The sequence below is a fragment of the Dama dama genome, chromosome X (assembly GCF_033118175.1).
Source record: "Dama dama isolate Ldn47 chromosome X, ASM3311817v1, whole genome shotgun sequence".
Taxonomy (NCBI): domain Eukaryota; kingdom Metazoa; phylum Chordata; class Mammalia; order Artiodactyla; family Cervidae; genus Dama; species Dama dama.
The window spans coordinates 24,728,260-24,751,339 of record NC_083714.1 but is presented as its reverse complement, the minus strand read 5'-3'; the positions used below and the strand labels follow the sequence as shown (position 1 = coordinate 24,751,339).

General features: G+C 36.8%; 2 pseudogenes; both read left to right on the top strand.

The window, feature by feature from the left end:
• The first annotated feature begins 9,927 nt into the window (after positions 1–9,927).
• On the top strand, positions 9,928–10,576 carry LOC133052574 (CD2 antigen cytoplasmic tail-binding protein 2-like; annotated as a pseudogene).
• Positions 10,577–13,206: 2,630 nt separating this feature from the next.
• LOC133052573 (E3 ubiquitin-protein ligase Hakai-like) lies at positions 13,207–14,071 on the top strand (annotated as a pseudogene).
• The last annotated feature ends 9,009 nt before the right edge of the window (positions 14,072–23,080 follow it).

Below are 23,080 nucleotides of genomic sequence, written 5' to 3'. Positions count from 1 at the left end.
TGTATGTGGAACTAGCAAGTGACAACTCAAAGGCCCCTTATGAGGTTATTTCAGCAGTGCACATTCACAAATCTCCATGCAGAAATGTGTTCAGCTATTCTCCATGGTCTGAATTTGCATGCAGATGTATTTCAGGTTCCGGCCCAAACTCTGTATGATAAAATTAATCCTTGGAGCTGCTGAATTATAAGGCTGGAGGCTTCCACTGGAGGTCCCAGTGTTAGTCATAGCTCTGGATTTATGAACTCATAAAACATTAACTGCATTTCTCAGTGATTTGTGTCTGATTCTGTTTTTCACACATGATTCCTAAGTGAAGTATGCTATCCCCAGATGACATCAGTGCCCTGATAAACCTATAAAATTGCTCTTGTGTTTAACTGTCTTCACTCCCTAGAAATATAAAAACTGAATGATAATGAAGATGAATACAGAATCTACACATTTCATACAGCTATTGGTTTCACTGTCCTATGCTAGAAGAGTGTGAGTGGGCCAAATCCTGACATTAGGTAAATGGGCTCTATTAGCAGAAGTCCAGGTAGGATGACTAGGCTTTCCTGGTTATCTCCAAGGAACTTTTATTTTCTTACATTTCCTTTAAGGATAGTGGTACATATTGTTTTGGGGAAAATTGCTATCAGTATTTGCTATAGTGGAGGTTAACCATCTCTCAGACCAGGACCATGGTTAACAGGTAGGCAGTACCAAATTTCACAAAGCCTTGACTCTGACATATAGATGACAAATAAATACATGAAAAGATGTTCAACATTGCTCCTTATTAGAGAAATGCAGATCAAAACTATAATGAGGTACCACCACACACCAGTCAGAATGGCCATCATCAAAAAATCTACAAACAATAAATGCTGGAGAGGGTGTGGAGAAAAAGGAATCCTCCTGCACTGTTGGTGGGAATATAAACTGATGCAGCCATTAAGGGACACAGTATGAAGATTCCTTAAAAAATGGGATAAATTTACCATATGCCCCAGCAATCCCACTACTGGGCATATACACTGAGAAAACCACAACTCTAAAAAACACATGTACCCCAATGTACATTGCAGCACAATTTACAATATCCAGGACATGGAAGCAACCTAAATGTCTATAGATAGATGAATGGATAAAGAAGTTGTGGTACATTTATACAATGGAATATTACTCAGCCATAAAAAGGAAGAAATCTGAGTCAGCTGTAGTGAGGTGGATGAAACTAGAGCCTCTTTTACAGAGTGAAGTCAGTCACAAAGGGAAAAATAAGTATCATGTATTAACACATATATGTGGAATCTAGTACTGGAAAACATTACTGATGAACCTGATAGAGAATGGACTTGTGGACACGATGAGAGAATGTGATGGTGGGAGGAATTGAAAAAGTAGCACTGACATATAGACACTGTCATGTATAAAAGAGTTAGTGAAAAGTTGCTAAATAACACACAGAGCCCAGCCTGGCTCTCTGTGATGATCTAGAGTGGTAGGATGGGGGGAGGAGAAGGAGGTTTGGAAGGGAAGGAATGGAGATATAGATATAGATAAATTATGACTGATTCTTGTTGTACATATGCAGAAACCAACACAAAATTGTAAAGCAATTTTCCACCAATTAAAAAAATAAATAACACTCGTGATGCTATTCTGAATACAGGTGGGCACTGGTCAAAGGTCCCCAACTCAGTCTCCAGCAGCCAGCCAGCCTCTGCTTATCCTGAAAATAACGCCTCTGGCATCAGGGCCATAGACACCTTGGCTGCTAACAGGCCTCTGGAAAGCGGGGGCCAGGACTCTACTGGTGATCCCCTGCCAGGAACAAGCCCTGCGCTCTGTGGGCCTCACCATCTCCTTATCCATCACCAGATACTCTGAGCATGAAGGTGAGTGGTACAGAAGACATTGTACTATTAGAGGACTATTCTCTGAGCCCTTTCTTACCCATAAATAGCTAAATTGATGTGGAGACTTAGAGTGTTTTATTTATTTTTTTCTTTTTTTATTTCTATTTATTTTTATTTTCTTTCCTTTTTTTTATTAGTTGGAAGCTAATTACTTCACAACATTTCAGTGGGTTTTGTCATACACTGACATGAATCAGCCTTTAAAAATAAAATTTTAAAAAAGGCCAAAAATAAATAAATAAATAAATCACTTTTTTAAAAAGATATGTAAATGATGTGCAAGGTTGACTTCTTCCAATAGAACAAAGAGACAATTCTTGTTTGTGTATTTGGTCATCAAACTCAAAAATGGCAAAAGGACAAAAATGAATCAAGTACTAGGGCCACTGCAGCCTGATACAAAGCCAGGGTCAAGCTACACAATCCCCATTAAAGTCATAAAAGTCAAAAGCATAAAGAATTTCCCAAGAGCCTGGGATGGGGAAAAGAGAGGAAGATAAGGAAGCAGACAAGAGATGGGAAAAAGGAGAGGGTGAGATGTATGAAAAGAGTAACAAGGAAGCAGACAGAAGAGGAACCTAACAGAAGGGGAGTAGAGCACTTCAGATGCCTCAGACAAAGTGAAGTAATTGTCAACTTAAGGGCCAGACAGCAAAGCAGCATAGGAATTCAAAAGGACTGATCAACCTCCCTCAAGCGCCATGCCATATAATCTGCCATCTAAAACAGGAGAAGTTGAGGGATGAAAAGAGGATCCCCTTAATAATTATGCCATAACTACAGGTACATATTGGGTTTACCTGGGGCAGACTGGGATGCATGGTCAATCTTCTTGTAAGCTCCTCTCTGATCAGGCTCCTACCTGCCTGCCTCCTTATCCTACTCTGTGAAGCAGAAGCCGGCTCTCCTAAGAGCAACAGCCAACTTCTTTCCCACAGAGGAGCTCCTGCCCATGTTGCACTCACAATCTCTAATTGATTATTTCAACATCCCAGGCCCATAGCTAAAGTAAGAACACCAGACCTCACCACCACCACCACCTTTTCATCCAGTTTTGCTTGATCAAATTTTATTTATAACAAGATCTCTGAATTATTATCTATACATTGAAGAGGAAATGCAAAACTACTGTTCCATCTAGTGGGTAAATCCCATAGTCCAGGAACAGATAATAGACACAACCTCTCTCCTGATGCTTAGAAGGTCTGTGGAACCCAGTCTCTAGTGACCATCATTTCCTTTCTTGTCATAGCTCTTTGCTTAGCCCTCCCAAAGTGATTTTCATCTCCTACATTTATTTCACTAAAACTACAATATAGGCTGTTCTGGCCTGTTGCTTAGACTAAAGTGCACCAACTATCTTTCTGCTTAGTCTTGATTATCAAGACTCTGCTATTTCCCTTTTTCTGGCTTCCGAGCACTACTTCTGTGGCAAGTTCATGTGACTGAAGCTTTTTTTCCTTAGGAGTTCTTTTCTAAGAGACTCTGAGGTCCTTTATAAGAACTGACTCCTGGCAAATGTGCCTCACAGTCCTTCCAGATGTGCCCAGAGATGCCCAATTAGTAGAGTAATACCAGCTTAGACTTCAACTGGGACTATTCAGTACACTTAGAAAATTCTATGTCTGACAAAGATCAAGGGTTATCTCTTTTTACAGTTGAGTTAACTGAGACTGAGAGGGTAAGACTTACCCAAAGGCACACTGTTGAGAAAGTAGAGAGGCAGAACTGCAGTCTAAGGGTAATTTGTACTCACCAACAGGAAAACCAACCCAAAAAACCCCAGTAAATTTTGTAAAAGAAACAAAACAACAAAATCACTAAACCAGTTGTATGCAGATAATTTAGATATTTAACATCTTTGTATCTTCACTTTGACCCCAGGGTCTAATCATTAGTAGATGTTTACTACATACCTGTCAATTGTCTCATGGGTATGCTGACTGCAGCAGGGCCTTATCTCATGTTAAACATTTCACAACAGACACTGTGGGGGTTGTCAAACTAAATATCTTCCTTTAGCTTCAAACAACTCACACTGAGTGCTAGAGATGCATTTCATAATTGAAAATGAATCCAGAAGTGGAGCATTTAAAAGGGTCCATTAGAAACATACCAGGGCTTGAAACCTTCCAAGTACAGAAGGGAAGCCATGCACATATTCATCCCCCAATAGCCTCACAGCCCAGAGCTAGCAAAAACTGGTTAGATACTCTAGGAAAACGTGCAGCAATTACACTATCAGTCTTTAGTTAAGAATATTAAAGCACCACCTTTTCAAAAAAAAAACCATTGGAAATCCAAGTTTCTGCCAGCTTGTGCCCATGGAAACCATTCTGCCTGCAGAAATTGTCCCACCAGGGAACAAGATAGCATAGCTCCAAGGTGCTTCTCCAAGCAAAGTGTGAGGTCAAAATGACTTATCTAGCCCTACAATTCACTAGTGGCCCATAATTTGACCATTTTCTTTCCACAATCACTCCCTTATCCCGTAAGAAAGGAAAAAAAATTAAACTTTAGACCACCAAAGCAAGGGAAATGATGGGTTGGTCTATCTGAACAAAAAATAAGTGATTCACTGGCTGACTCATCCTGCCATAGTGGCAGAGGGGAAGGATTTATTGCTTGTCTCAGGCATCCTTCAATCTGACCTGCAAAGCGAGCAGATGTAAAGTAACCTTAGCTTGGCGTTGATGGTTTTTTGGCTCACCTCCAAAGCCACTTCCATTATTTGCATTTTACAAACAGGACACACACCTGTCTTTGCCATACCAAGGTCACTCAATATCGAGACCATTAAATCCTCTCTAAAACTAAAGTCCCATTAACAAGACTAATTAAACAATGACTAAATACACTACACAGTGCTTTTGCTTTAGAAATGCTTCTTCACTGTTCTGGCACTCCGTAGCAGAAAGCTAGTTGTCAATAAGGAAGAGTGTTTGCATCATTAGATTAAAACTCTTCCTTCTCCTCCTTCAACACCCCCTGTCACTTACACACACACACACACACACACCACTACCACCATAAACTTAGGTCTAGACAAGTCTGGGAAAAAGACTTTAAGATCTAGAGTTTGGTTTACTGCAGCAGTTAGCATTTTAACCTATAAAATGCTTCTCTCTCATTTTCTAGCACTCCCTCTGAGCCGAAGTGAGCTCCAATTCCATAATTCCACAGGCTGCATCATTATGCATGGCTCACAGTACTTCAGGGAAAAGGTGAAATGTAAATAGTTCCATCCGAGCACACATTATCAAACAGAGCCTACAGTATGGGCAGGTGGTGGACAACCTTGGACAGGACATGAGTGTTTAAGGTGGAAACTTCTCCCACAAAATGTGGCAAGGAAGGAGGAAGAAGACAAAGAATTATATCCAAAATCTCATAAAGCCAGGGCAGGTTAAATTCTTACTGCTGGTGTCACCCTGTTTCTGTCAGATTTTGACAGGATAAAAGTAATTCACTTCAAACAAAAATTTGAAGTACAGGAAGGAGGCTTCTCTATCTACCTGACACCAATACAAGTAGGACTAGCCCACCCTCGTGTTGTGACATGATGCTCTTAATTTTCTATGGCTATAGTCCAGTCAGGTTGATCTCAACATATATTGCCTGCAATGGAGAGTAGCAGCATTTCATTCTATTGCTCAGGAACTTTTAATGAGTTCAGAAAAAATGAGAGTAACAGGACAAAAAATAAAAACAATATCTGCCACCAACTCTCTACTACCCTACTTCCCAGGAAATTTTAATCCTTCACTATTTTATTAAAGTCACAATTAGCCAGATAATGCTCAATAAATAACCTTCATTCCTACCTCTGTGCCTTTATTCATTCTGGTTCACACATCTTCTTTTCAAAAGTCTATCTTGCTGCTATATTTAGTCAGTCTCACCCTCTCCATGAAGTCTTCCTTTCCTGAACTTCTGGGGTAGTGGTTTTCAAACCTTAGCATACCTCAGAATCCCCTGTAGGGCTTGTTAAAACTAAGATTCCTGAGCCCCACCTGCAGAGTTTGAGTCAGAAAGTTTGAGGCCTGAAAATTTGCATTTCTATCAAGTTCTCTGGAATGATGCTGATGCTGCTAGTGGTTTAGTATATCTAGCACTGGACTGCATATTTTATATATTGTCATTTATTGTTCTTCAGTTGATTTAATGAACATATAAGATTTTATGCTGGAATAAACAGAAAACCCAATGCAAACTGGCTTAAACAAAAAGTGGATTTATTTTCTCACTTAACTGGATCATCCAGATATAGGTTGACCTAATACTTCAATGATGTTTCAAGGACTCAATTTCCTTACATCTTTCTGCTCTGACATCCTCAGTGTCAGCTTTATCCTAAAACTGGTTCTTCTCTTGGCAATTATACAGTTGCCAGCCATGATTAAGACTACATATTTCTTATTAATCTCCAGAGGGACACACAGACCTCCTAGCAGCATTCCAAACAAGAGAAGTAAAACTCACCCTGATTAGGTAACCTGAAACACATAGCCTATGAAGGACAGGGCTGGATATAAGAAGGAAAATTTGAGTATTGTTAGGAAGAGAATGTATCCTGTAAAGGCACCCAGCAAACGTCTACTGCACAACTCAGCCAGAGTATAAAATCAACTAAGGCAGTGATGACATCATCTATAGCTCTTGTACCACATAGGGAACACTCAATAAAGGGATGACTTGCTGCTTTTCAAAAAAAAAAAATTCTACCAATTGATCAGTAGACTCAATTGCCTTATAATATAGGCGATCACTTAACTGAGTTCTATTCCAGACCAACCAATTGTTTGTACTATACACAAAAAATGTTGGTAAGAGCATTCTGTATTTTTCTTATATACATCTATGTAAGCAAGCAACAGTTCAGACTTTTATGTTAAAATGGAAAAAAATTTTTGTTTACCATGAAAATACCTAATTCTCTTTATTTTTTAAAATTTTATGGAAGTACAGCTATATAGGAAAATGACTCAGTTATACAAAAATATTCTTTTTCATATTCTTTTCCGATATAGTTTATCACAGGATATTGAACATAGTTCCCTGTGCTATACAGCAGGACCTTATTGTTTTCCATCCTATGTGATAGTTTGCATCTGCTAATCCCAAACTCCCAATCCTTTCCTCCCCATCTAAGACCATTTAAAGTTAATTTTTTATCCTAAACATTCATGAAAAACTAGTTCCACGACCTCAACCAAAAGTATGGGGTCTGACGATGAGGGTAGCTCTTATGGCCATGTACTATTGTAATTGTTAGAAAACTCTATTTTATATATTGAACTAAAAATCAGTTTCCTTAGAACTTTAACTTATTGATCTTCATTCTACTATTAGGGGCTATGCCAAACAAATCTTTCTTAGGGTACTGCATGTACCTTAGGACATATGTTCGAATGTAGGTGTCTTATACAGTGGAAATTAACAAGATCATTTTTCATATGCTACTTCAAAGAAAAACAAATTTGAGAAAACATGGTAAGTGGTTATATTAGTTTCCTGGGCTACCATAACAAAATTTCACAAACTAGGTGAAAACAAAAGAACTGTATACTCTCACAGTTCTAGAGGCTAGATGTACAAAATCAAGGTGTTAGCAGGACCATGCTCTTTCTGAAAGCTCTAAAGAAGAACCTTTCCTTTCCTCTTCCTAGTGTCTAGTGGCAGCCTGCAATTCTTGGCTTTTCTTGGCAGCATCACTCCACTCTCTGCCTTGATCATTACATGGTCTTTCTCCTGTGCTTCTCTTTTGTATCTCTGTGATGGAAAAAGAGGCAAGAAAGATTTGAAAGGTAAGGACTCACATCCACCACTGTTGGCTCTGAAGATGCAGGAAGCAGACCACAAGCCAAGGAATGCAGGTGACCTCCACAAGCTGGGATTGTCTGTCAGCTGACAGCCAACAAGGAACTGCAAGGAGCTGAATTCTGCCAATAATCTGAGTAAGCAGGAAATGGAATCTCCCCAAAGTTTCCAGAAAGGAATCCTTCAGAAAACTTTAGTCCAGGAAGAGCCTTGTCAGACTTCTGACCTACAGAAATAAGATATTAAATTTGTGTTGTTTTGAGGCACTAAGTTTTTGGTAATTTGTTATAGCAACAATATAAAAATAACACAGTAGGTTAATGATATTTTATTATTATCATCATCATAATCTCTACCACCACCACCCACAGACCAAAAAGACAATAAGTCTCAGGATGATTAAGTATTATTCCTAAGGTAACATAGGTAGTAAGTAGCAGAGCAGGAATTTAAACATAAGTATGCCTGACAGCAGAGGCCATGTTTATCACAATGCATCCCAAGAAACAGTGAAATCCCAAAGAAATAAATCTTAGAAGAAATAAAAATGACATTATCCCTGTGCATCTCACAGAGTATTTATAGTGATGTGAATAAATGTAGGCAGGCAGATTTTCTGATCTTTGAAAATATCTGACTTCAAAAGCAGAGTTGACTTTTAGAATAACTTTAGAATAACTGTAGCATGAGCAAATGTTTATTTGTAAACCTCTCCCTTTCTTTTCCTTAATAACTCCTTCATCCCTCTCTCCAATAGCCAACCAATCTAAAATATCTTCACAGAGCAAATGGCCAAGAATAGACAAAATGATCCTGAAAAGCTGAGGAGATTTTCTCCCTTCTCCAAAATCTTAAAAGCTTATAAAGTGATAGTAATTAGGATGAGATAAAAAAATAGACCAATGGAATGGAGAATCCAGAAACATAAGACTTTGCATATGTGAAAACGAGACATATGACTGAGTTAGCCACTAAAGATCAGAAGGGAAAATAATGGGCTATTTCATAAATGGTTCTGGGCTAACTATTTATATGGATGAAAAAATAAAATTGAAACCCTACATTACACCATACAAAATCAGTTGCAGATCTATTAAAGAAGACTTCATTTGAAAGGTGAAACTTTAAAAAAAAAGTTAAGGGAAAATATCTTTTAGGATCTCAGGTTAGAGAAAACATTCTAAGTATATCAGTAAAATGCCTATCATAAAGAAGAGACTGATAAGTCTGAAGCATCGAAATTGAGAACTTGTGTATCACAAAACACCACAAAGTAATTAAAAGGCAACTTAGGGTGGGATTGTTTCGAAAGAATAGCATGTATGTTATCTATGGTGAAACAGATCACCAGCCCAGGTGGGATGCACGAGACAAGTGCTCAGGCCTGGTGCACTGGGAAGACCCAGAGGAATCGGGTGGAGAGGGAGGTGGGAGAGGGAGGTGGGAGAGGGGATCAGGATGGGGAATACGTGTAACTCTATGGCTGATTCATATCAATGTATGACAAAACCCACTGAAATGTTGTGAAATAATTAGCCTCCAACTAATTAAAAAAATAAAGTAATTTATATATATATAAATAAATAAATAAATAAAAGAAAAAAATGTAGTAATGCTGAAAGTACAAATTTTATAACATTCTTCCAGGACTTCTTGGAATTAAAATAAACTTTTTTTTTACCTAAAAAAAATAAATTAATAAAAGGCAACTTAGAGGAGACAAAATTATTAAGTCATGTAACTGGCAAAGAATTAGTATCAGAAAGACATAAACAATCCCTATAAATAAGGAAAAACACAAATTGTGCAATAGAAAAATGGTCCAATGATACAAACAGGTTTTTGACCAAAGAATTCTAAGTGGCCTATAAAACATGGGCTTCCCTTATGGCTCAGCTGGTAAAGAATCTGCCTGCAATACAGGAGACTTGGGTTTGATCCCTGGGTTGGGAAGATCCCCTGGAGAAGGGAAAGGCTACTCACTCCAGTATTCTGGCCTGGAGAGTTCCATGGACTGTATAGTCCATGGAGTTGCAAACAGTCAGACACAACTGAGCGGCTTTCACTTTCTTTCCCTTATAAAACATGAAAAGCGGGTGGTGGGTAGGTGGCCTGGATGCAGCCCTAGAGAAAACCTCTCTCCCTTTCTTCCCCCACCTTTTCCAGATCCTTAGTTTGGGGACAGTCCTTCCATCCAGTCATGCCAAAGAGGAAAGTTACCTTCCAAGGTGTTTGAGATGAGGATGAGGAGGATGAAATCAGTGTCCCCAAGAAAAAATGAGTGGACCCTGTGACTGGGGTAGGGGGCCCTAGGAGCCACTTCAAAGGCAAACACTCTTTGGACAGTGATGAGGAGGAGGAGGATGAAGGGTCCAGCAAATATGACATGTTGGCCTCAGAGGATGTGGAAGGTCAGGAAGCAGCCACACTCTCCAGTGATGGAGGTGTGAGGATCATGCTCTTCAAGCTGCACGAGGAGATAGAGGAAGGTCACTTTGAGGCCAATGACAACTATTTCCTGAACTGGGATGCTCAGATCTGAGACAGTTGGCCGGACAACATTGATTGGGTGAAGATCAGAGAGCGGCCACCCGATCAGCAGCCTCTGTCAGACTCAGAGGACAACAACAGCTTGGCCAGATGCCAATGAGCACCCAAGCCCTCCTGGAGGGCAGTCTGGAGCTGATGTTGCCAAGAGAGACAGTGGTTGGGCACTGAGGCATCTGGGAACTTGAGGGGGAGGCAAAGGGGGCAACGAGGGGGCTAGGTAGCCCAGTTCCCCTCATAAAGGCTACTTTCGGGATGGGGTTTATTGCTGGAAGCTGGATCCTCCTGGTTGCCAGTTCTAGAAACCCAAACAGACTGACTCTGACCTCTACATCTGAGCCTACTGAGGGTGGTCCCTTCTTTCCTGGACTTGTAGAGGCAGCTCTGGCTGCGTCAGGCAGTGAGGATGTTGGAACCCACTTTTAAGTCAACTTCCTTTTCCCAATAAAAGTCTTTAGTTGTGAGGGGGGAAGAAAACAAGAAAAGCTGCAAACCAATTTTAATCAGAGAAACACAAAATAAAAACATAATGATATGAATTTTACAACAAATTTATAATAAATTAAAAGTCTGTTAATAAATGTTGGTGAAGATGAGGAGTAACAAAACTTTTACACTCTGCTGATACACTGATATGAACTCTTTGGAAAAGCTGAATATGCTTATTCTCTATCATCAAGAAACTTCCTCTCCTATACACATACCCTAGAAAAATTCTTGAACATGTACAAGAAACATCTACAAGAATGTTTCAGGGAGGGAGACTCAAGAGAAAGGAGATATAGGTATACCTACGGCTGCCTCATGTTGATATATGTCAGAAACCAACACAATATTGCAAAGAAATTATCCTCTAATTAAAAATAAATGTAAATAAAGAAGAAAAATGTTTCACAGCAGCATTTATAATGCCAAAACCTGAGAACAAACCACTTATTCATCAATAGAAAAAATTTAAATTATAAAATATGCACACAATGGAATACTGAAAATGAATACATGCAATGTCATAAAAGTATCTCAGAAATATACTGTTAATGGAATAAAGAAAGTCACAGTATTATTCCATCCCTATGAAGTGAAAAACATGCAAATATAAACAATATTTTTATAAATATATGTATATACACATACATATGTACGTGATTTTTAAAACTGAAAAGAGCAAGAGGACGGTGAACACAAATTCAGTATGGTTCCTTCCTATCATGAGGGTGCAGCAGTTTTCAAGTGCACTCATAATGCTCTATTTCTTAAGCTAGCTGGTAGATAAATGGTGCTCATCTATTATTCTCTTGGATATATGACATGGTTATAAACATTTTATACATCAGTTGAGAAAATATGTATTTGAGAAGTGGTCGTCAAACTGTGCTTCATTGAACTGCCTAAAAGATGACTATAGGAGGGGGCAAAAGGATGCGAGAGGTGCGGGAGTGTTAAGGAGGAAAGACTCAGGACTCCCCAACTCTGACTTCACTCAGAGCAGCTGCAGCCTTCTGAATATAGAAAAAGCTTTGAAAACCACTTCAGGTAATTTGCAAAAAGAAGGGTGTGCATTGAGTCACAAGGTCCCCTTATACACATATATTTGCTTGTATGGCATTAGCTATTTGGCAGAAGGCCAAAGAAATCAAAAGCCTAAGTAACAATTTGGCATATTTGGCTATGGTAGTTCATCACTCCCTTTGCAAAGTTGTTTTGTAAATAAGAATGATAACACTTATTCTGTACATGAAATGAAGCTCTCACAGGAAGGGTGAGTCTCGCTTTACAGCAGACTAGGTTCCCAAAAGGAGGGTACAAACGACATTTCTGTATAACCAGCTGTATCTTTCCACAAACAAATATGACCATATCTAACATGTTTCGTATCCATCTTTGAGTAGTCATCACTACTGATTATTTATCTCTTAAATTTTTATTTTACTAAGGTCTCTACTCCAAGCTGTTAGTACTCTATAAACATACAAATATACCAAGAGAATATAATATTTAAAGAAACAAAATGAGAAATTGAGGGATATGGGTAGGCATTTTATAATGTTACAAATCATGTCCCTAATTCATTGGGGATTTTAACTTTGAACTTTCATGTATAAAAAAATGCTCTTATATACAAATACCATTATAAAGGATTCTGTATAAAAAGGATTTCCAAGTCCTACTGGATGACCTTGTATTCAGTAAAGGAGCCACTCTATATTGTGCATCACAAACTAGTGTACCAATAGTGTGGGAGGATTCAGCAGTGTGTGACAAGATTTGGTGCATATCCTGGAACAAATTCCTGGCACTTCACTATTACTCAAAGACTTTAGGGGCAGGGAAAGATTCAAGTGACTTAATTAAGTAATCAAAAGCAGTATTTTTTATTAAAACAAACATTCTTAAAAAGAAATCTATATTCATATAATATTCTTATAATTTTAAAGTACAACTATTCAAAGAAATATCTTACTTTCAAAATTACTTAGAACTCTGCCCCTCTTACCCTCACACTTAAAAGTTTATTCTTCTCTCCCATTATGGGTACACTGTCAGAAAAGTTTGAGAAGCTAAATCTACAGCATCTAGGCTTCGGCCTTCAGGTACTACTGCATTTGCGCATGCCGTCGTGTACATGCACGCTTTCCTTTTTCCCCATTTCAGATTAGTCTCTTTTTCCAATTAAAGGCTGGTTTCCCCGCACCCGCCCCCTGCCCCGAAGCATAACAAGAGAAGCCTAAGCAACCTCAGAACCGAAACACTTCATATATTCACGCTCTCCTTCTGCTTGACTTTCTCACAGGAATGGGAGTAGATAATAAAGGGTCAAAAATATGGTGACCTGGATGTACTTTTACTTCCTGTGGTCAGGAGAGTACAGCGCATGCGCTCCCTGGGGATATAAGGTTGACTTCCGCTCCCCTTGTGCTCTGTGAGGAGAGTCATGGAGAACGCACAAAGACGCGATCCTTCCTGTGAGGAGAACTGGTATCATTCCACTGGGGGTGAATCTTTACTAGATGAGCGAGAATCTGTTGAAAATGTTTTTTGGGACTTTAAGATAAACATTTTAGGTAAAAAGGATGAAACCATAATACATTTCTGTGACAAATGCGAATTACCGATTAAAATCTATGGGCGGATGCTTCCATGCAAGCACGCTTTTTGCTACACTTGTGCTATTTTACATGGAAAAGAAGGGGATAAGATATGCCCAAGCTGTAGTAATTTTGTGCAGCAAATTGAGCAGCATAGTCAAGGTTCTGTCTTTGTGTGTAGCACTGTTCAAGGATGCAAGAGATCCTATTTGTCTCAGAGAGACTTACAGGCTCATATCAACTTCCGCCACGTGAGAGCTGGAAACTCTATTCCCCATAATTAACTTGAAAATATTCATTCAGCATTTTGTCCCACCACCAGCTAAAATCTATGATTATCTTAAAAAGCTGCCAGACAAGCATCATATGAACCATATTATACCAAAGCAAAACCTTATGATACCACCACCTTCTTTGCAAAGGAGTTGCTCAAGCCGCATAATCAGTCACAAGATATTCATGCTCCTACAGCAGAATTAATTGTCCGTGGCTTCATCTCTACATCCTTCAGTGAGTCAAGAAACTGAGTCAGAAAGTCTTTTTGTCTCAACAAGAAAACATAGCAATTTAATAACTGTTCCTATTCAGATTGACTCAAATTCAGGTACTTAAGAACCACTACCTCCTGTCTCTGCAACTGCTCACCAGCATCCTAAATATCAGAGTTGACCAGTGGTACTGAATTCTCATCACACTGTGCCATCACAGTGATATTCTATGCCACACTACCTCCTCTGCCATCAATACGTCATCTAAGGCCACATCCTTCCCAGGCCACAGGTACTTTTCACCTGATAGATAGCCAAGTTTCAGATACGTCGGTGACTTCTATTCCACTACCTTCTCCATAGACGTCTTATTGCTCAGATGCCACCTTGTATGAAATATCTTCCACCAGGACCTATCTCACCTCAACAGGGTAAGCCATCTGTAAATATAAACCCTTCTCACCATTATTATGCTTACTCTTTACCCCAGTTTACTGAATATCAAGGAACTCTGAGCACTTCATTCATATTACTAGGGGAAGTAAGTCATAGTATGTGCCCTGTACCCTTTCCACCATGAAAGCAGTGTCTGCCTTTTTCAAACCTCATTTCTTGGACCATTTCCTAGATCACACACGATATAAACCATGTTACCAGTAGTAACCAGTATAAACCATGGTTTAATAATAATAGTAGTATTAGTACTATTAGTATTACTCGTATTATTGTACTTACTATATATTATAATATATATATTTTTATATTGTACTTTTATATTGCACTTTTATATTGTACAATATTTTATATTGCAATTATATAACATATTTATATATATAATTTGTATAATTTATAATTTATATTATTTTATATATTTATAACTCATAATTTATATTTTATATGTAAATTATATATTATATAATATATAATTATATATAATATTTTTATATAAATAAATTATATATATAAATTATATATAACTTATTTATATATATATTATAAATTATAAGTTATAAACATATATATTATATATATATTAATATATACTATATAAACTATTATATAAATATAACTTATTTATATATAAATATACATTATAAATTATAATATAATTATAAGTTACAAATATATGTATAAATATATATTATATAAATTATATAAAGTATTATATAAATATAATTTATTTATATAAATATATATATTATAAATTATAAGTTATGAATATATATATTTATATATATTATATATAAATATATTAAATATATATTTATATATAATTTTATAAATATATAATTTTATATATAATATATAAATATAATAAATATATATTACATATACTATATAAATATAATAAATATATATAATTAATTTATATATAAATATATATACATAAATATATATAAAGATATATAAATTATAAATTATAATATACTTATAAAATTATATATATTATAGTTATGTATTATTTTATATATATATAATTTTATATAGAATATATATAAAATATAATATAATTTATATATAAATATATATTATAAATTGTTATAAATATATAAAAATATATATACAAAATATATATAGATTTATTTATATATAAAATATATATATTATATAAATATAAATATATATAATATATATACATTTATATATATTAAAATAAATTAATTTTATTTTAATATATATAAATATTTATATAAATATACATAAATTTATATATATTTATAAATATATAATTATATATGAATATAATTATAAATATAAATAATTATAAATATATATTAATAAATATTTATATTTATGTATAAATATAAAATATAAGTATATATTATATATAATAATTAGTATTATTATTATAGTAAAATAATATTAATTATTTTGAACAGAAGATTTGATGGGGGGGAAGTATTGTCAACTATCTAATTAAGCTTTGAACATTTGGGGAAAGAAAAGCACCTCTTACAGAAGTGGCTATAAAAAAAAAGGCTATAAAACATTTAAAATCACTTAAAATGGTTTTAAGGCTTGATCTTGGGAGTGATTTTAAGTACTTTACTATAGTGCAGATAAGTGGCTCAGTTGAGAATAACTATGCTTTAACAACTTTGTTCCTGTAGTATAGTAAACTGACCCAGAAGTGACCATTTGCAATATTATTTCCAAAGGCACTGGCGGGGGGGGGGGGTGCTGTCTTTTTCTTTCATAAGTGTTGTTTTTGTTAAATTCGATATTTACTTTTTCATGTGATATATTTTCCTAACCTGGGTAAAAAGAACAAATTTCAATATGCTCGTAAAAAAACAATAAGGCCTTTGTACATATATCTGTCTCTTTGTAACTTCTACCATACTTGTTCCCAGGCCCAAACTGCTTTTTCTTTACTCTAACTTAAGCTGTTTGACCCAAACCATCTTTCAGGCTGAGCCCTGCCCTGGATTCTTGACATCACACAAACCAGCAGTATTTAAGCAGCTCTGGCCCAGATGTGTCAAATCCAGCATCAAATCCCTCTTACTACTCCAACCCTGATCTTTTCTTTAAAGATATGAATTTTATTTTTTATTTATTTACTTTAATTGGAGGATAGTTTCTTTACAATATTGTGGTGGTTTTTACCATATTAACATGAATCACCCATGGGTGCATGTGTCCCCCCATCCTGAACACTCCCTCCCACCTCCCTCCCCACCCCACCCATCTGGACTGTCCCAGAGCACCGGCTTCGAGTGCTATTCTTCATGTATTGATTTTGCACTGGTTATCTATTTTATATATGGTAATATACATGTTTCAATGCTATTCTCTCAAATCATCCCACCCTTGCCTTCTCCCACATAGTCCAAAAGTCTGTTCTTTACATCTTTGTCTTTTTTGCTGCCTTGCACATAGGATCATCATTACCATCTTTCTAAATTCCTTATATATGTGTTAATATACTGTAATTTCTCTTTTTTATTTACTTCACTCTGTATAATAGGCTCCAGTATCATCCACCTCTTTAGAACTGACTCAAATGTGCTCCTTTTTATAGCTGAGTCCCATCACTTCATGGGAAATAGATGGGGAAACAGTGGAAACAATGTCAGACTTTATTTTTGGGGGGCTCTAAAATCACTGCAGATGGTGATTGCAGCCATGAAATTAAAAGACACTTACTCCTTGGAAGGAAAGTTATAACCAACCTAGATAGCATATTTAAAAAGCAGAGACATTACATTGCCAACAAAGGTCCATCTAGTCAAGGCTATGGTTTTTCCAGTGGTCATGTATGAATGTGAGAGTTGGACTGTGAAGAAAGCTGAGTGCCAAAAAATCGATGCTTTTGAACTGTGGTGTTGGAGAAGACTCTTGAGAGTCCCTTGGACTGCAAGGAGATCCAACCAGTCCATCCTGAAGGAGATCAGTCCTGGGTGTTCATTGGAGGACTGATGCTGAAGATGAAACTCCAATACTTTGGCCACCTCATGTGAAGAGTTGACTCATTGGAAAAGACCCTGATGCTGGGAGGGATTGGGGGCAGGAGGAGAAGGGGACGACAGAGGATGAGATGGCTGGATGGCATCACCAACTCGATGGACATGAGTTTGAGTAAACTCCGGGAGTTGGTGATGAACAGGGAGGCCTGGCGTGCTGCGATTAATGGGGTCGCAAAGAGTCGGACTCAAATGAGCGACTGAACTGAATATCCTGTTGTGTATATGTACTATAACTTCCCTATCCATTCAAATGCCAATGGACACCTACATTGCTTCCCTATCCTAGCTGTTGCAAACAGTGCTAAATGAGCATTGGGGTACATGTGCCTCTTTCAATTCTGATTTCCTCAGTGTGTATTCCCAGCAGTGGGATTGCTGGGTCATATGGCAGTTCTATTTCCAGTTTTTTAAGGAATCTCCACGCTGTTCCCCATAGTGGCTGTATCAGATTGCATTCTCACTAACAGTGTAAGAGGGTTTCCTTTTCTCCACACCCTCTCTAGCAATTGTTTGTCGACTTTTTGATGGCAGCCATTCTGAACGGTGTGAGATGATACCTTGTTGTGGTTTTGATTTGCATTTCACTAATAATCAGTGACGCTGAGCATCTTTTCATGTATTCATGTGTTTATTAGCCATCTGTATGTCGTCTTTGGGGAAATGTCTCTTCTTTGGCCCACTTTTTGATTGAGTTCATTTTTCTGGATTTGAGAGGCATGAGCTGCTTGTATATTTTGGAGATTGTCAGTTGCTTCATTTGCTATTATTTTCTCCCATTCTGAAGTCTGCCTTTTCACATTGATTACAGTTTCCTTCGTTGTATAAAAGCTCTTAAGTTTAACTAGGTCCCTAATTTTTGTTTTTATTTCCATTACTCTGGAGGTAGGTTATAGAGAATCTTGCTGTGATTTATGTCAGATTGTTCTGCTTATGTTTTCCTTTAAGAGTTTCATAGTTTCTGGTCTCACATTTAGATCTTTAATCCATTTTGAGTTTACTTTTGTGTATGGTGTTGGAAAGTATTCTAGTTTCCTTCTTTTACAGGTGATTGGCTAGTTTTCCCAGCACCACTTGTTAAAGAGATTGTCTTTTCTCCATTGTATATTTTTGCCTCCTTTATCAAAAATAAGGTGTCCATAGGTGCATGGATTTACCTCTGGGCTTTTTATTTTGTTCCATTGATCCATATTCTTTTGTGCCAGTACCACACTGTCTTGATGACTATAGCTTTGTAGTATACTCTGAAGTCAGGAAGGTTGATTCCACCAGTTCCATTCTTCTTTCTCAAGATTGCTTTGGCTGTTTGAGATTTTTTTGCATTTCCATACAAATTGTGAGGTTATTTGTTCTAGTTCTGTGAAAAACACCATTGGTATCCTCATAGGGATTGCATTGAACCTATAGATTGCTCCAGGTAATACACTCATTTTCACTATACTGATTCTTCCAACCCATGAACATGGTATATTTCTCCATCTATTTGTGTCATCTTTGCTTTCTTTCATCAGTGCTTTATAATTTTCTATATATATGTCTTTTGTTTCTTAGGTAAATTTATTCCTAAGTATTTTATTCTTTTCATTGCAATAGTGAATGGGATTATTTCCTTAATTTCTCTGTTTTTTCACTGATTGTGTATAGTAATACAAGGGATTTCTGTGTATTAATTTTATGTCCTGCAACTTTACTATATTCATTGATTAGCTCTAGTAGTTCTCTGGTGGTATCTTTAGGGTTTTCTATGTAGGGGATTATGTCATCTGCAAACAGAGTTTTACTTTTTTTCCAACCTGGATTCCTCTTATTTCTTTTTCTTCTCTGATTGCTTTGGCTAGGACCTCCAAAACTATGTTGAATAGTAGTGGTGAGAGTGGGCACCCTTGTCTTGTTCCTGATTTTAGAGGAAATGCTTTCAATTTTTTGCCATTGAGGGTAATGGTTACTGTGGGTTTGTCATATATTGCTTTTGCCATGTTGAGGTATGTTGCTTCTATACCTGCTTTCTGGAGAGTTCTTATCATAAATGGGTGTTAAATTTTGTCAAGGGCTTTCTCTGCATCTATTGAGATTATCATATGGTTTTTATCTTTCAATTTGTTAATGTGGTGTATCACATTGATTGATTTGCAGATATTGGAGAATCCTTGAATCCCTGGAATAAAGTCCACTTGGTCATGATTTATGATCTTTTTAATATGTTGTTAGATTCTATTTGCTAAAATTTTGTTAAGGATTTTTGTATCTGTGTTCATCAGTGATACTGGCCTATAGTTTTCTTTTTTGTGGCATCTTTGTCTGGTTTTTGGATTAGGGTGATGGTGGCCTCATGGAATGAGTTTGAGAGTTTACCTTCCTCTGCAATTTTCTGGAAGAGTATGAGTAGGATAGGCGTTAGCTCTTCTCTAAATTTTTGGTAGAATTCACCTGTGAAGCCATCTGGTCCTGGGCTTTTGTTTGTTGGAAGATTTTTTATTACGGTTTCAATTTCTGCACCTGTGATGGATCTGTAAAGATTTTTCCATTTCTTCCTGATTCAGTTTTGGGAGGTTATACTTTTCTAAGAATTTTTCCATTTCTTCCTAGTTGTCACATTTTATTGGCATGTAATTGCTCATAGTCATCTCTCATGATCGTCTGTATATGTGTTGTCTGTTGTGATTTCTCCATCTTCATTTCTAATTTTGTTGATTTGATTCTTCTCCCTTTTTTTTCTTGATGATTCTGGCTAACAGTTTGTCTATTTTATTTATCCTCTCAAAGAACCAGTTTTTAGTTTTGTTGATCTTTGCCATAGTCTCCTTCATTTCTTTTTATTTCTGCTTTGATTTTTATGATTTGCTTCTACTAACTTTAGGGTTCTTTCATTCTTCTTTCTAGTTGCTTTAAGTATAAAGTTAGATTGTTTATTTTTGTTCTTGAAATAGGCTTGTATTGCTATGAACCGCCTTCTTAGCACTGCTTTTACTGAATCCCATAGGTTTGGAATTGTCATGTTTCATTTTCATTTCTTTCTATGCATTTTGATTTTCTTTTTGCTTTCTTCTATGATCTGTTATTCAGAAACTTGTTGTTTAGCCTCTGTTTGTTTTTTATAGTTTTTTTTTTCTGTAGTTGACATCTAATCTTATTGCATTGTGATCAGAAAAGATTGAAATGATTTCTGTTTTTTTATTACCAATGCTAGATTTATGACCTATGATCTATCCTGGAGAATGTTCCATATGCACTTGAGAAAAAGGTGAAACCCATTGTTTTTGGGTGGAATGCCCTATACATATCAATTAGGTCTAACTGGTCCATTGTATCATTTAAAGCTTGTGTCTCCTTGCTAATTTTCTGTTTGGTTAATCTATCCATAGGTGTGAGTGGCATATTAAAGTCCCCCATTCTTATTGTATTACTGTTAATTTCCCCTTTCATACTTATTAGCATTTGCCTGAAGTATTGAGGTGCCCCTATGTTGGGTGCATTTGTATATCTTTTTCTTGAATTGATCCTTTGATCGTTATGTAGTGTCCTTTGTCTCTTATCACAGTCTTTATTTCAAACTCTATTTTATCTGATATGAGTATTGCTACTCCGGCTTTCTTTTGGCCTCCACTTGCATGAAATATCTTTTTCCAGCCCTTCACTTTCAGTCTATCTGTGTCCCTAGCCTTGAGGTGGGTCTCTTGTAGACAGCATACATAGGGGTCTTGTTTTTTTTATCTATTTGGCCAGTCTTTGTCTTTTGGTTGGAGCATTTAACCCATTTACATTTAAGATTATTATTGATAAGTATGATTCTGTTACCATATACTTTGTTGTTTTGGATTTGTTTTTTATAAATCTTTTCTCTGTTTCCTGTTAGAGAAGAGCCTTTAGCATTTGTTGAAGAGCTGATTTGGTGGTGCTGAATTCTCTCAGCTCTTGCTTGTCTGTAAAGTTTTTTATTTCTCCTTCATATCTGAATGCGATCCTTGCTGGGTACAGTAATATTGATTGTAGGTTTTTCTTTCATCACTTTAAGTATGTCCTGTCATTCTCTTCTGGCCTGAAGAGTTTCTATTGAAAGATCAGCTGTTATCCTTATGGGGATCCCCTAGTGTGTTATTTGTTGCTTTTCCCTTGCTGCTTTTAATATAAGCTCTTTGTGTTTAACTTTTGTTAGTTTGATTGATATGCATCTTGGGGTATTTCACCTTGCGTTATCCTGTTTGGGATTCTCTGGGTTTCTTGGACTTGGGTGACTATTTCCTTCCCCATTTGGGGGAAGTCTTTAACTATTATCTCAAGTATTTTCTCATGCCCTTTCTTTTTGTCTTCTTCTTCTAGGACACCTATGATTCAAATGTTCAACCCTGATCTTATGCCCCAGTTTTAACAGGGCACTGCTCCTTTTCTATGTTAAAAGATGAACTGAGGCATATTAAAATTTTAGAGTTTATCTAAGTAAAAATATGTTCAAATCAGGCAGTCTTCAATTTAAACAAGGAGATCTGAGGAGCTGTATAAAAAGAACAACTTTTATAGGCAGAAAGAAACAGGAACAAGGATGTTATCCTAGGCAAAAAAGCAGATTGGTTATTACAAGTTTACTTTCCCTTAAGCATTGACAGGGATTAGTTAGATTACCAAACTGGTGTTGGTAAGGTGATTAGATTAAGATTCCATTCATTGGAAAGCCAAAGCTATAATTTGGCTCCCCTTGTAGCTCAGATGGCAAAGAATCTGGCTGCAATTCAGGAGACCCAGGTTCAGTCCCTGGTGTCAGGAAGATCCCCTGAAGAAGGGAATGGCAACCCACTCCAGTATTCTTGCCTGGAAAGAATCCCATGGACAGAGGAGCTTGGCAGGTTACAGTCCATAGGGTTGAAAAGAGTTGCACATGACTAAAGTGACTGAGCATGCAAGGAGCCATTTGTTTGAACAGTAAACAAGCAAGAGTGGTACCCTTTCTCCCTGTCTGTGGGGATTTAGTTCTAAGACTTAACTTCTTGCTTGAAAAAGAATGAGAAATTTTATTTTTCCTCTGATAGATACAACTGATGTATCTGTAATGGATTAACAGTTATATATACATGCTAATGGGTCAACAAGTATATAAAAGGGTAAAGCAAGTACGTAAATATTAGTCGCTCAGTCGTGCCCGACTCTTTGTGACCCCATGGACTTCAGCCCACCAGGCTCCACTATCCATGAGATTTTCCAGGCAAGGATACTGGAGTGGGTTGCCATTTCCTTCTCCAGGGGATCTTCCCAACCTAGGGTTTGAATCCAGGTCTTCTGCACTGCAGGCAGATTCTTTACTGACTGAGCTACAAGGGAATCCCATATAAAAGGGTAAGAGTTCATTTTTTTTGTCTCTGCAGTCTATTGTAGAGGAAGAAATTTTTCTCTACCCTTCTAGATTTTTTGATTGATCTAAGAATTAAATGACACAGGTTAACAGGGGGGAAAATCGCACAAAAGTTTAAGAAACCCATATATACATGGGAGAGACCCAGGAAAACTAAGTCATTGACCAAAATGGTCAAAGCTATTACCTGAAATACCATCTTCAGCTAAAGACAGAAGAGGATGCTGTGGGTATTGGTTTGAGACTTCAAAGGGGAGGAAAGCAAGTCACATGGAAATGGAAAAACAAATATTTTGTAAACAAATACTCTTGGGCTGCACAGAAAAAGTGGGACACAGAGTAGAAACGGATTTTTAGGCCCTGCCTAGAGTTTCCCCTAAGAAAATCAGTTTCTACTCTGTGTTCCATTGTTTCTGTGGCCCTG